This window comes from Vespula vulgaris, chromosome 10 (assembly GCF_905475345.1).
Source record: "Vespula vulgaris chromosome 10, iyVesVulg1.1, whole genome shotgun sequence".
Lineage (NCBI taxonomy): Eukaryota > Metazoa > Arthropoda > Insecta > Hymenoptera > Vespidae > Vespula > Vespula vulgaris.
Genome location: NC_066595.1, coordinates 3,808,089 through 3,819,399, shown reverse-complemented (window position 1 = coordinate 3,819,399; position 11,311 = coordinate 3,808,089). Strand labels below are relative to the sequence as shown.

The 11,311-nt window shown below is 36.9% G+C and overlaps 1 long non-coding RNA gene across 1 annotated transcript; it reads right to left on the bottom strand.

The window, feature by feature from the left end:
* Nucleotides 1-236: 236 nt before the first annotated feature.
* On the bottom strand, nt 237-5,855 carry LOC127066665 (uncharacterized). The gene is made up of 3 exons (XR_007782462.1): nt 5,345-5,855; nt 2,585-4,193; nt 237-1,349 (listed from the first exon to the last, which is right to left on the bottom strand). It is a non-coding gene; the product is annotated as an uncharacterized LOC127066665 (long non-coding RNA).
* Between the last annotated feature and the right edge of the window lie 5,456 nt (nt 5,856-11,311).

Genomic DNA, 11,311 nt, shown 5'->3' with positions numbered 1-11,311 from the left:
AGAGAAGCAAAAACATGAGAATACAACAAAGAGAGAGAGAGAGTGTGTGTGTGTTCATTATTTTATAATAAAATAACAGCTTACACGTAATTTCAATAGAAAAAAATGTTCGATCGTTAAAGTTAATTTTTTTACATGTTTAATAATATTTTCTAATTTTTATTTTTTCTTCGTGAAGAAGTGGATTTACTTCATGCGAGGTTATTAACGAATATATATAGGTCAAAGCAATGAAATAAATGTAAGATCTCTTTGTATTTCCTAAAAATTTATTTGATCACATATAAAAGTAAAGTTTCACACGACTCCGATAAAACGTTCGAAAATCATTGGTACGGTTCGAGCGAAATCCTAATTAGCGTTATACAATTCAATTGGATAGGTACTTTTTTATCCTTTTTTCTTGTTTTCAATTAGTCGAATCATACACGAGCGAATCATTGACATTACTCCCGGAGAAATTCGTTTATACTTATACAATCATATTGTCCAATTTATCGATGCTTTCATTTTCAAATGTAACAAACAACGCAGATATGTGGTGTAGCGTAAAAGTAATTGGATTAATTTTGTTAAAGGCGACGTATAGTCACAATGAATTTAGTCGGATTTTGTATCGTTCAATGTACGTTGATATATTGTGATATTAATTACCGGCTGTTGTTTATTTATACGTAGCGTTTACGGTAAATTAAACAACGTTTCCTAACAAAACTCTGGCCTTTCAGAAACATTCGCATACATGTAATGTTTACCTATTTTCATAAAAGGGGAAATCCTGGAATTACAAAAAGTTTACGGTATAATTTTACACGTTATAAATCTCGCATTACTTTTACGCTACACCTCGTATTACACTTAAACTAACCTGACAAGTATATCTATAAAGAAAAAACAAAAAAAAGTAAATAAAATAAAATAAAAAACAAATAAAATGAAATAATATAAAATGAAAGACATACTCTCTGGTACTTCTTCAGTACTTTGATAAAAAGTTTCTTTTATAATTTGAGGGCCAAGAAACCGAAAGGAAAAGAAACGTAAGAGAAAAGCAACCGAGTCATAACGCAATAAGGAACTGCCTTCCTGCGTGTATCCTTTTGTTTCCTATATAACTACTAAATATTATATATCTAGTATCACCACGAATCACATCTCCGATCAATTTGTTGGTCCGTGAGATAAAGATCGTTCTAGCTTCGTCACGGCCACTCATTTATCACCGATTTCTTAGCGTCACATTAGCGTTCGTAAGATTTTTTGTTCGTTTTATACGCTTTTGAAATAAAATCGTGTAGGATATTTAATTTCCAAAGAATCGTAGATCTCATAGACGTCCTCGAGTTAGCCTGAAACAAACGAGACGAGATCGATAATTTCATGCATGTTTTTCTTTGCTTCCTTCTTTTTCTTTTTTCCTTCGAATTCCTCGTTAGAGTTAAAAAATTTAAATTCGTAATACGTAACCGATGTACAGATAAAAATATATCATCTCAAACGCGAGAACGTATAAACAAGAAGGATTCGTTATCGTTTCCCGTCTCGAATAGAGAATTTATCCAGATTTATTCGAAACGCATAATGCATAATGGACGACCTACTTTTCCACCCTTCGATCTCTAACCGAAGCGAGCTTACAGTGAAGCATATTCTAGAGTGAAAGCGAGATAGAAGCAGATGGATAGATGGATAGATAGATAGATGGATAGATAGGTAGATCGATAGATGGATAGATAGATAGATGGATAGATAGATAGATAGATAGATAAATAGATAGATAGATAAATAGAGGCCCAAGCAAGACCGGGGTGCTTTTAAAGTTTGCAAAGCTCTTCGACCTTTTCAAGGCGGATCAAATGCGGGAGTGCGCGACGATCGGACAAATAAAAAGCTCGCCCGGAGCTTGTGCGAAAATGCGAAGTTCTCGTTGGTAATGGTTCCGGATAACGACGTTTCCCTGCACTCTTGATCGAAAGAGGAGCTTGAGTTTGCGAGAAGTAGGAATCCCTTCTTCAAAGTGTGCACGCCAGCCACGCTATCGTAGGTCGAAAGCAAAGCGAAGCTTTCGAGGTCCCTTCGAGGTTCCACCCTTCGAGGTTACGGTGTACCAAAGCCTTCGTTACCTACCTACACTATAGCTACTCGATCCACTATAGGACTCCAAAAGCACACGCGGAAGCATCTTGCGGCTGAGAATGCAATTTCTAGCCTCGACTAAGGCCAAGTACCATCTTATACTATCTTACACTACTGAGTACTATGTATCTACACGCATAACTGACGTATAGCTTTTATACGGGATATTCTGCAAATATTAGGGAGCAATTATTTGTAAAATGCAATTTTAAATGCGACGTGAGATGCAATGGACCTTAAGACGAAAAGTATTATTATTACTATTAAAGTTTCTACCTTTGATTACTTTGTCTCTTTTTGTTCCTTTCACGAAATCTTTTTTTCTATATATGTACCATTCAGTTTTTACGCATATCTCCAAAAAATTGTGTACGAATCGAAAACGAATCCTTTGAAGGATACAACATAGGCACATAAATTATGGAACAAGGACAAAATAGGTATGTACCTCGGGAAAATTCAATGACGAAGAACGGGGATGAAGTGAACTTTCGCACCGTATCCCGGCCATTGTTTTAACGCACAGCGGTTTCCCTTCCACCGCGGGTTTCCACTAAATTACGCTCATAATTTTGCTGGTATTTCGTTAATTCCTGGCTATCTTGAAATATTCGATGAGGGGTCTCGAGTTATAATCGTGTAGGATGAGGATGATGACGACGATAATTAGGAAAAAAATTTGTTTGCATTCGTAGGTAATAAAATTGATTGAAATACGTAAGAAATAGAGAGACGGAAAAAGAGAGAAGATAAAAACAAGAGAGTGAGAGAGGAAGAGAAAAGAGAAAAGGGAGAGAAAGAGAGAGAGAGAGAAAGAGAGAAAGTTGCTTTGAAAAGGCCGCTGGTGCTTTCAAAAACGAGTTAATCCGATCCGTGTGCAACCGAATGGACTTTTTCACATCGTTTGTGAGTAAAAATGTAAGAGTTGAAAGTCTTAGAAGAAGGACGTCAAAAGAATAAAAGCTAAAAAATCTAGAATATGGTGTACCCGTGATAAAAGTACCTAATAAGTAATATGTTTAAATAATAACAGTAAATAAGAATTCATAGACGAATTAGATCTAATCGGAATAATAAATGCGATCAAAAATTAGAATATATACAATGCTAACTTTCTCTCTTGATTCATAAATTTTTATGATTTTTCGAGTCATTCCGAGGAAGAAAATGAAGTGTGCTCGGACTAATAAATGAACTGTTTTACCCACATGTGTGAGCGCGCTTCGCGATGTCGCGTAAACGAATGCAAAACGAATTAACAAGCAACTGTCGCCCCTCATTATCTCTCTCTCTTTCTCTCTCTTTCCCTCTCGCTCTCTCTCTTCTACCCTTTCTCTATTCATAATAAAAATGATGAAAAATGAAGTACATCCGTTCTAGAAATTATTCGACAACCTGATTCGAATCCAACCCCCCGTATAATCAAATTTTCTCAAATTTCCTGCATCAATGGAAACGTCCATAAAATACGAACGTACATTTGTGTTCAGAATATCAACGAAATAATAACGTCAATGAATGAATAAGTTAACACGTTGGAATATCGGAAACATCGGTGACGTGGTAATAATTCGAATAATAAAAATAGAAAGGATAATAATGTGAAGGAAATAACATTGTAAAAAATGTTTGTTCGTCTAAGAAATAAATAAAAAATAAAAGAAAAAAAAAACATGAAAAGAAATTTAAAAAAAATAACAACGGTGCAGTAGTAGCGTATCCTTCCTTCCTCAAGTTCTGCTTCTGGCGATGCAAGGGGCACAAAGGAAAGCAAGTACAAGGCTTCCTCCAAGGATCAGGACGATCATAAAGAGTGTCGTCCTCGTGGTCGACATAACGCGTCCCGGTACTAGTCTCTTTATCGTCGGCAACTCCGCGACTTCCTCCGTTGTTAGACCCAACCTTTTGGCCTTTGCGATCAGATATCTTAGGCGTCGTGATGCCTTCTCACAGGACATTCTTGTCGTCCTTTCTTCACCGGCCGACGAGTTGTCTAACGATCCCATAACGCTTCCGAGGCTCCACCGTTAAGACTCGTGCTCATAATAACGATTTTACTGCGAACATTCAAAGTATACCCGATTATTTTTACGTCGGCGTTTTAACCGCGAAGACGATCCTTTTTCTGTGTCTTTTTCTTTTTCTCTTTCTTTTTCTTCTTCTTTTCCTTTTTTCTCTATCCTCAAGAAACATAAAACTTTTTGTAAATTTTCCCGTTTGCTCGTAAGCCGGCTCTTTTCGTAAAAATCTATACGACACAAATTAATTAATTGCAATAACTAATTGATAATTAATCGTATTGATCTATCGCGATTGAAAAGATACGTCGTAGGACAAACGATATTGGCACTTCGTTTTTCCAGTTATAATTTCTTTCGATTTCGCGAATATACCTGTCGATATCTACGCGAAATTCCTCTTACATCTACTTCGACGTTATTCGAACGTACGAGATCCTGAGAAAATTGTAATTGCCCGTTTCCATGAATAATTCAACGAAAATTCGAGAGAGAAAGAGAAAGAGACTTTCGTATGCGAACTTTCCGACTGCAGCTGTACGCGCATTAAAACCTTCGCGAGCAGAAATGAATTAAGTTTTGTCTTTGAAGCCGCCCTATCCGTGTAGTCGGAGGATTACATCGTCGGCAGTGTTCTTATACTAGGAAATTACCGTGAATTATATCTAGTACCATTACCGTTACCACTCGCGCTTGGACTTTCACGTTTGCTACCTGTTCGCTCTACCATTCTCTTTCTTCCTTTCGGGTCGCACCGGTAAAACTTTAAATTACACTTACGGCTCTCTCATAAAGTGCGTCCTTTACGACACATTAAGGTCGTTCTCTTTTTTGGTAAGAGGAAAAACGAGCGAACAAAAAGTGAGAAACAATTGCGATATTAATATGTACGATTATCGTGAAATTATTGATTCAAGTAGTGCGAGTCAACGTAAACAATGTTTCAAGTAGTAAAAGTCAATGTAAGCAGTACGAGTCGACGCGAGTAGTACGAGTCGACGCAAGTAGTACGAATCAATTGAACAAGTAAAGTTAACGCTAGTAGTACGAGTCAATGCAAATGTAATACAGAAATACGATTTGTCACGCCGTTTTTTCTTTCTTTTCTCCTTTTTTTTTTGAAACTTCGACCGAACGTTTAAAAATTAATGAAAAAATTGTATATAGGTATTTCGGAACGAACGACATACCGATCTTTCCGTACATCGACATATTTCGAGTAAATTCCCAATAATTTGTCACACATACTTTGACACGCGAAACGTGCACAGTGTCGTGAGAGATCGCGTTATCACTTCTCCCCGTGAGATTATTCGAAATTAGTTTTTTCCTCGCTTCGAAACCGTTCATTTATTACACTCAACGATAATTATCGAACGATGAAGATATGTTATTCACAGAGATTTGAAATTACTAGACAAAACACGTGTCGATAGTATCAGCGATTCGAAAACAAACGTTGCGCTCTCAGTGGACGTCGCGACGCATACTGACGGAGCAGCGAACTCGTCGCGACGCTTTATGAGACCACTACCCTTCCGTACCACCCGCGCATCACACCTTATCCTCTCTCTTTCTCTTCTCTTTCTCTCCCTCTTCCTTTCTCTCTCTCTCTCTCTCTCTTTCTCTTCCTCTCTCTCACTCTTCACTTGACGCATTGCGCGGCGCGAAATGTTCGAAATTTAACACTCCGTCGTTCAACTTTTTCCCGAGGAAAAAATATTTTTTATGCGTTCCTTTATGACTTAATCTTCAGTGGAAATAAAAAAAATCGCAATATACGTGTAAATATATATATATATATATATATATATATATATATATATACAAAAAATAATGAATAGAACATATTTTTTATTAATTTCGGATTCTTTCGCATTGTTTTCTCCTTTTTTTTTTAGTTATAATTACTATCAAATTGGTCGTAAATAAATTGATCGATATAAATGTTAATTTGTTTCTTTAAATTACTTAATAAAATATTAATTCAACTTCTAAATTTCAAATTCTAGATTTCTAAATATATATATATATATATATATATATATATATATATACACACATCTTTATATTTATTCCGTTTAAAGCATATCGTCTTTCATCACACGTGGTAAGAACAGGTGGTGGAACTATATCAGATAAACGAGACCGTGTGGTTACAATCTTCGTTGAGAAGATCTTGGCGTACCTGAGAGAATTCTAAATTCGTAGTTACGGTTTTCGTCGAGCCGTTTTGGATAGGGAAGTACCCTTTCCAAAAGGAATAAGGTCGTAGTTGGAAGGGCGCGAAACCGTAAGTATGTACGTCTGGCCTGTGAAATCTCTCGATATGCTTCGTCCTTTTCACTTGTGCCTCTCTCTCTCTCTCTCTCTCTCTCTCTCTCTCTCTCTCTTTCGTTCGATTTTACAACGACGTAAATTTTACTTTTACGAGCACCGTAAACTCACTTTGATCCTTGAAGTAGGATTATAACAAAGAGGGAGGCAAAGAGAGAGAGAGAGAGAGAGAGAGAAGTCGATGAAAATACAACGTCTGCAATGTGAGATCTTGGAACATTTCAAAGCGTGACGGCGTCAGCAACGTCATCTTCGTTCTTTAGAGTAGTTACTCACTCGATTTGTGACCGTTCGCCCATTATATTCGAACGGATAAAGAATTTCATGATACGTTGACGGTAGTAAACGCCATTGAAAGGATATAAACATAGGTAATGTTGAATCGCATTGTTAAGAAGTATAAACGATTGTACAAAAAGAAGGACTTATTAAAACTCACGAGCTTAATTGTAAGTATCTTAGATTAAAAATTTGTTTTCCTCCTATTTCACTCGTCCTTTGAAAAAAAGAAACAGAATGATATTGTTTGTCGACGACCAAATTTATGTAAATAATCTGACGAGGATTTAAAATATGATCGAAGCTTTGTCAGAAGAATTACGTTGTTAAAATTAGCAGTATGTGTAGTTAACGACTGTCCATTTGTGGTAGTAGCAACTGCCCTTATAACAAGAGTTTGAAGGATAGTTTAGATTTTGAAGAAGCGATTGGTCGAAGTAGATAAAAGGTGGAACCACTCGATCCAGGTTAGCACGATCACTTAATACTACACCTTAGTTGGATATACAAGTTTTCGCGAAGTCTAAAGTTCGTACAGTTGGTAAGTTTTGGATGTACTCCATCTAGTTTGCGCTCTCACTTTTCTTCTTCTCATACCATAGATATCTCCCTCTCTCTTCACCCTTCCTTCCTTCCCTTTCTCTCTTTTTCTTGCTCTCTACACATCTTCAACACACGTTCCTACTTGCATTCAAACATTCCTACACCGATAGACAGGTAGACTTCTATTCTACTCTCTCTCACTCTCTTTCTCTCTCTCAGCAGAGTTTCTCCCGTTGTCCCTTTTCCATTCCGTTCTATCGCACTCTCACTCTTCAGAGTTAGACTCTTGAGGTTGAAAGTTTCATTCAATCAAGAGAGGATGCGGACTCCATCCTCAAGTCTACCGACACAACACGGCCCTAGAGGAGTTTTACCACCTATAAAGGTATTTCGTTGACTCGTGAAAGAGTAAAAGGAACGGTGGATGTTAAACGAGAAGACGAAAGGAAGGATGAAAGCTATGAAGAAAAGAAAAGTATTGAAGAGAAAGAGACTTACATGTCGTAGAGAGAACTAGCGTGAGAAACCTCTCGTGAAAGTTAATTTTCCAAGGAGAGCTTAGGTAATTTCATTCAACTACGAGCGATCCAAAGTTTTGCATCGAATCACTGCACCTCTCGCCTAAGGTGGATGCTTAACGTTATTACGAGAAAGGAAGCGGCCGATAAACCGCATCGAGAGAAAGAGAAGGAGAGTGACAGAGAGAGAGAGAGAGAGAGAGAGAGAGAGAGAGTATTTACGTCCGTTTTCCCGTAGTTAACTTGGGATAAGCGTAAATTTCCTGTCGTGTCGTCTCGTTTCTACTCTCAAGGACTTTTCACCTCGATACGAACGATCATGCGATTACGATGCTTAAATGATATAAGCTCGGCTCTTTAATACGCTTTTAATTGCCACTACCAAAGGAAGAAAACTTTCTAAAGCGAGGTAATATCTATCCATTTATTAAAACAGATTAATAACATTTTTATTTAATCGCAAATATTATATTATATCGGAACGTAACTTAACGAGATGATTTTATTTTAAACGTATTAGACGAAACTAAGGAAAAATCGATGAAGGGTACGTGACGCGTAAAATACCGATAAGAGTTCATACGTCCGCGAGAATAGGCTAAAACGTACTGGAAAAAGAAGAAAATAAAATGAGACGGGAGATGTAATTGCGTACGGAACAGCGAGTCCAATCAGACGTTCGAGCGAGCAGAAGAAAATTTTACGATCGAGAAAAAGGAAAAAAAATAGAAAGAAGAAGAGAGAGAGAGAGAGGATTCTGAGAGTAGAAAATGTGAACGTGCGAAAAGTTGAAAAAGAATTTTTCAAGCGGCTTTACCACGAGATAGCGCCGATAACTTTTCCTCTGCTTTTGATTGCTATTTCTTCTAGCATCTCTCTCTCTCTCTCCCTCTCTCTCTCTCTCTCTCTCTATTTTTTTTCGTTTCGAAACACGAAGCAAAGTAAACGAATCGTTTTCTTTATAGGTATATCTTGTTCAAAAATACATTTGATAAATAAAAGTCAAGCAGATTCTCAATTTTCACGATCTCTCTTCTATTCCAAGTTAAATGTATTTTTCTTAGAATTTCCTACGATAAGGAGAAAAGGATATAAGGTAGTTGAAAAAAAAGACTATATCGTTGCTAAAGTTGGCGTTGCTTAATTAAAAGAGTAATTAAAGTCTATTCGTTTGCCCGATGCATTCGAGTAAAAGTAAATATAAGCGGATAGATTAGACGAGGTAAATACGATACCGTGATAAAGATAGAAAGAAAGAAGGGAGAGAGGGAGAGAAGGAGAGAGAGAGAGAGAGAGAGAACGAGAAATAGAGAGACGAAAAGAAAGGAAGGAAGGAAGGAAGGAAGGAAGAAAGGAAGGAGACAAGAACGAAGAAAGAAAGAAACTGTGGCGCGTGAAATAAAGGGAATGAAAAGTAAAGAGCTAAAAGTGCTGCTTGAAATTAGAAGGAAGTAAGAAATGAAAGCAGGCCGTTGAAAGAGAAGCCTAAAGAAGAGGGTCACTGATGATGGAGAATGAGTGAAATTAGCTAACCTCGAATAGAAAGGGTGAGAGAATGGAAGAGACGAAAGGGGTAGTACAATCCAAAAGTTATATAAAAACTCTTTGCTGCTACTTAACAGGAGAAAGTAGAGGAGAGGTTGAGAAAAAAAGTAAAAAAAAACTTAGAAAGACTCGTAGGTGGGGTTTAAGGCAAAAGAAGGGCAGTAAGATCTCGAGGAAAAGAGAGCAAACCACTCAACGAACTCTTCTCTGGACTCTCCTCACTTGACTGGAAGCTAAGAAAGTGTAGTAGTACTTCTGAAGTATCGATGGATCGAGCTTACACACACAAAGCGATACACTATAAGAGAGAAAGAGAGACCACGTGCATTGGAAATCATAAAAGAAAACGACGTTTGACGTTAACATCTCTTAAAACGTTTCTCTAGAAGAACAAACGAATTAGATATTGCGTTCTTCTTGCATTCGTTTATTTTCTCTTTTAGAGGAAGGAAGAGCATATCGATATGTCGCACGTTTAAGTATAAATTTAAACAAAGGGATTGGAGTGTCATTGATAAAGGGAACGAATGTTAATCGAAAGCCTTCTCTCTCTCTCTCTCTCTCTTTCTCTCTCTGTCTTCTTTCCGTCTCTTTTCTTTCGTTCTATTTACCAGAATCGTCCTACGAGTTACATTAATCGGACGTAACAAGTAGCAGAAGGGTCTCGCTATCCCATTTACGAATTTGTCATAGGATTACGTGTATATTTACGTAAGTAAGGAATATAATGAGGCCGTACCAGTTGTTTGCAGATTTATCATGGGATTACGTACATATTTACAAAGAGGTACGCAAGTAATTTCAAACGAGGGGTGGCTTGTGTATCAGGGTTCGAAACAAACGAACCAACGAACGAACGAACGAACGAACGAACGAACGAACGAACGAACAAAACGACGAACGGGACGGTTAGAGACGGGTTCCTAAGAGTTACCGTGCCAACCGGATCTGTTCATTAGCATTTCGCAGTTAACAGGAAGTTCAAAGTTACGACGGAACGTAGCAATTAATTACGATGGCAGTGATACAGTGTAATCTAATATCATAAATAATGACATCCACTGGCTTTCCTATAGTACCTACAATTATTTACGGGAGATCTAATTTTCTATGTATCTCTCTCTCTCTCTCTCTCTCTCTCTCTCTCTCTCTCTCTCTACACTATAAAATTAATAAAACTTGAAAACATAATGGTTAAATAAAAAAAAATTAGAAGTGGATAAATGGACGAAATTAAACGACCCCATCGTATTGATCGTAGTATGAGGTTCCAATCAAGTTCGCCAGCCGAGCCTATTTATTTTCTATCGAATTACCAGGGCACATACCAATTATGTAAACAGACATGTAATTCCGTTCACGGTTGGCCGATAACGAAAGTGGACGACTCGCTTCGTGGCAAAAGTTGTAGTGGTTCCGAAGGGGAACTTAAAAAAAAAAGGAACGAAAGGAAATAATTTTTGCTTGCTAAACGAGATATTTTCGAATAATAAAATTTCCTTTCAGATAATCAGATTATAAATATATTTCGATGGAAATGAATATTTCAATGTGAAGCCAAAAATCTTACATTACAAGTTACATACGAAAATGTTATATAATTTCATAAAAATATGTTGAAATATTCCATATGTACCCACATATTTAACATTAAATTCAAAGAGAAATATAACTCTAAAAACGAACTGGTAATGGTAGATGAATAATTTTACGCGGACATAGTAACATTTTCCATAACTTTATCAAATTTCGACGAACCTTACATATAACGTGAACCGTATAAAGAGAATTCATTGTATGCTTTAAGTAATATCATAATCACATAAAAGCGAAATGAAAGGTTTGGTTAATGCACGAATATACCACATAAGGAATTATTCGGATCACAAGGAATTCGAAGAAAGAACAAAAAATGACAGAAAGAAAGAAAGAAAG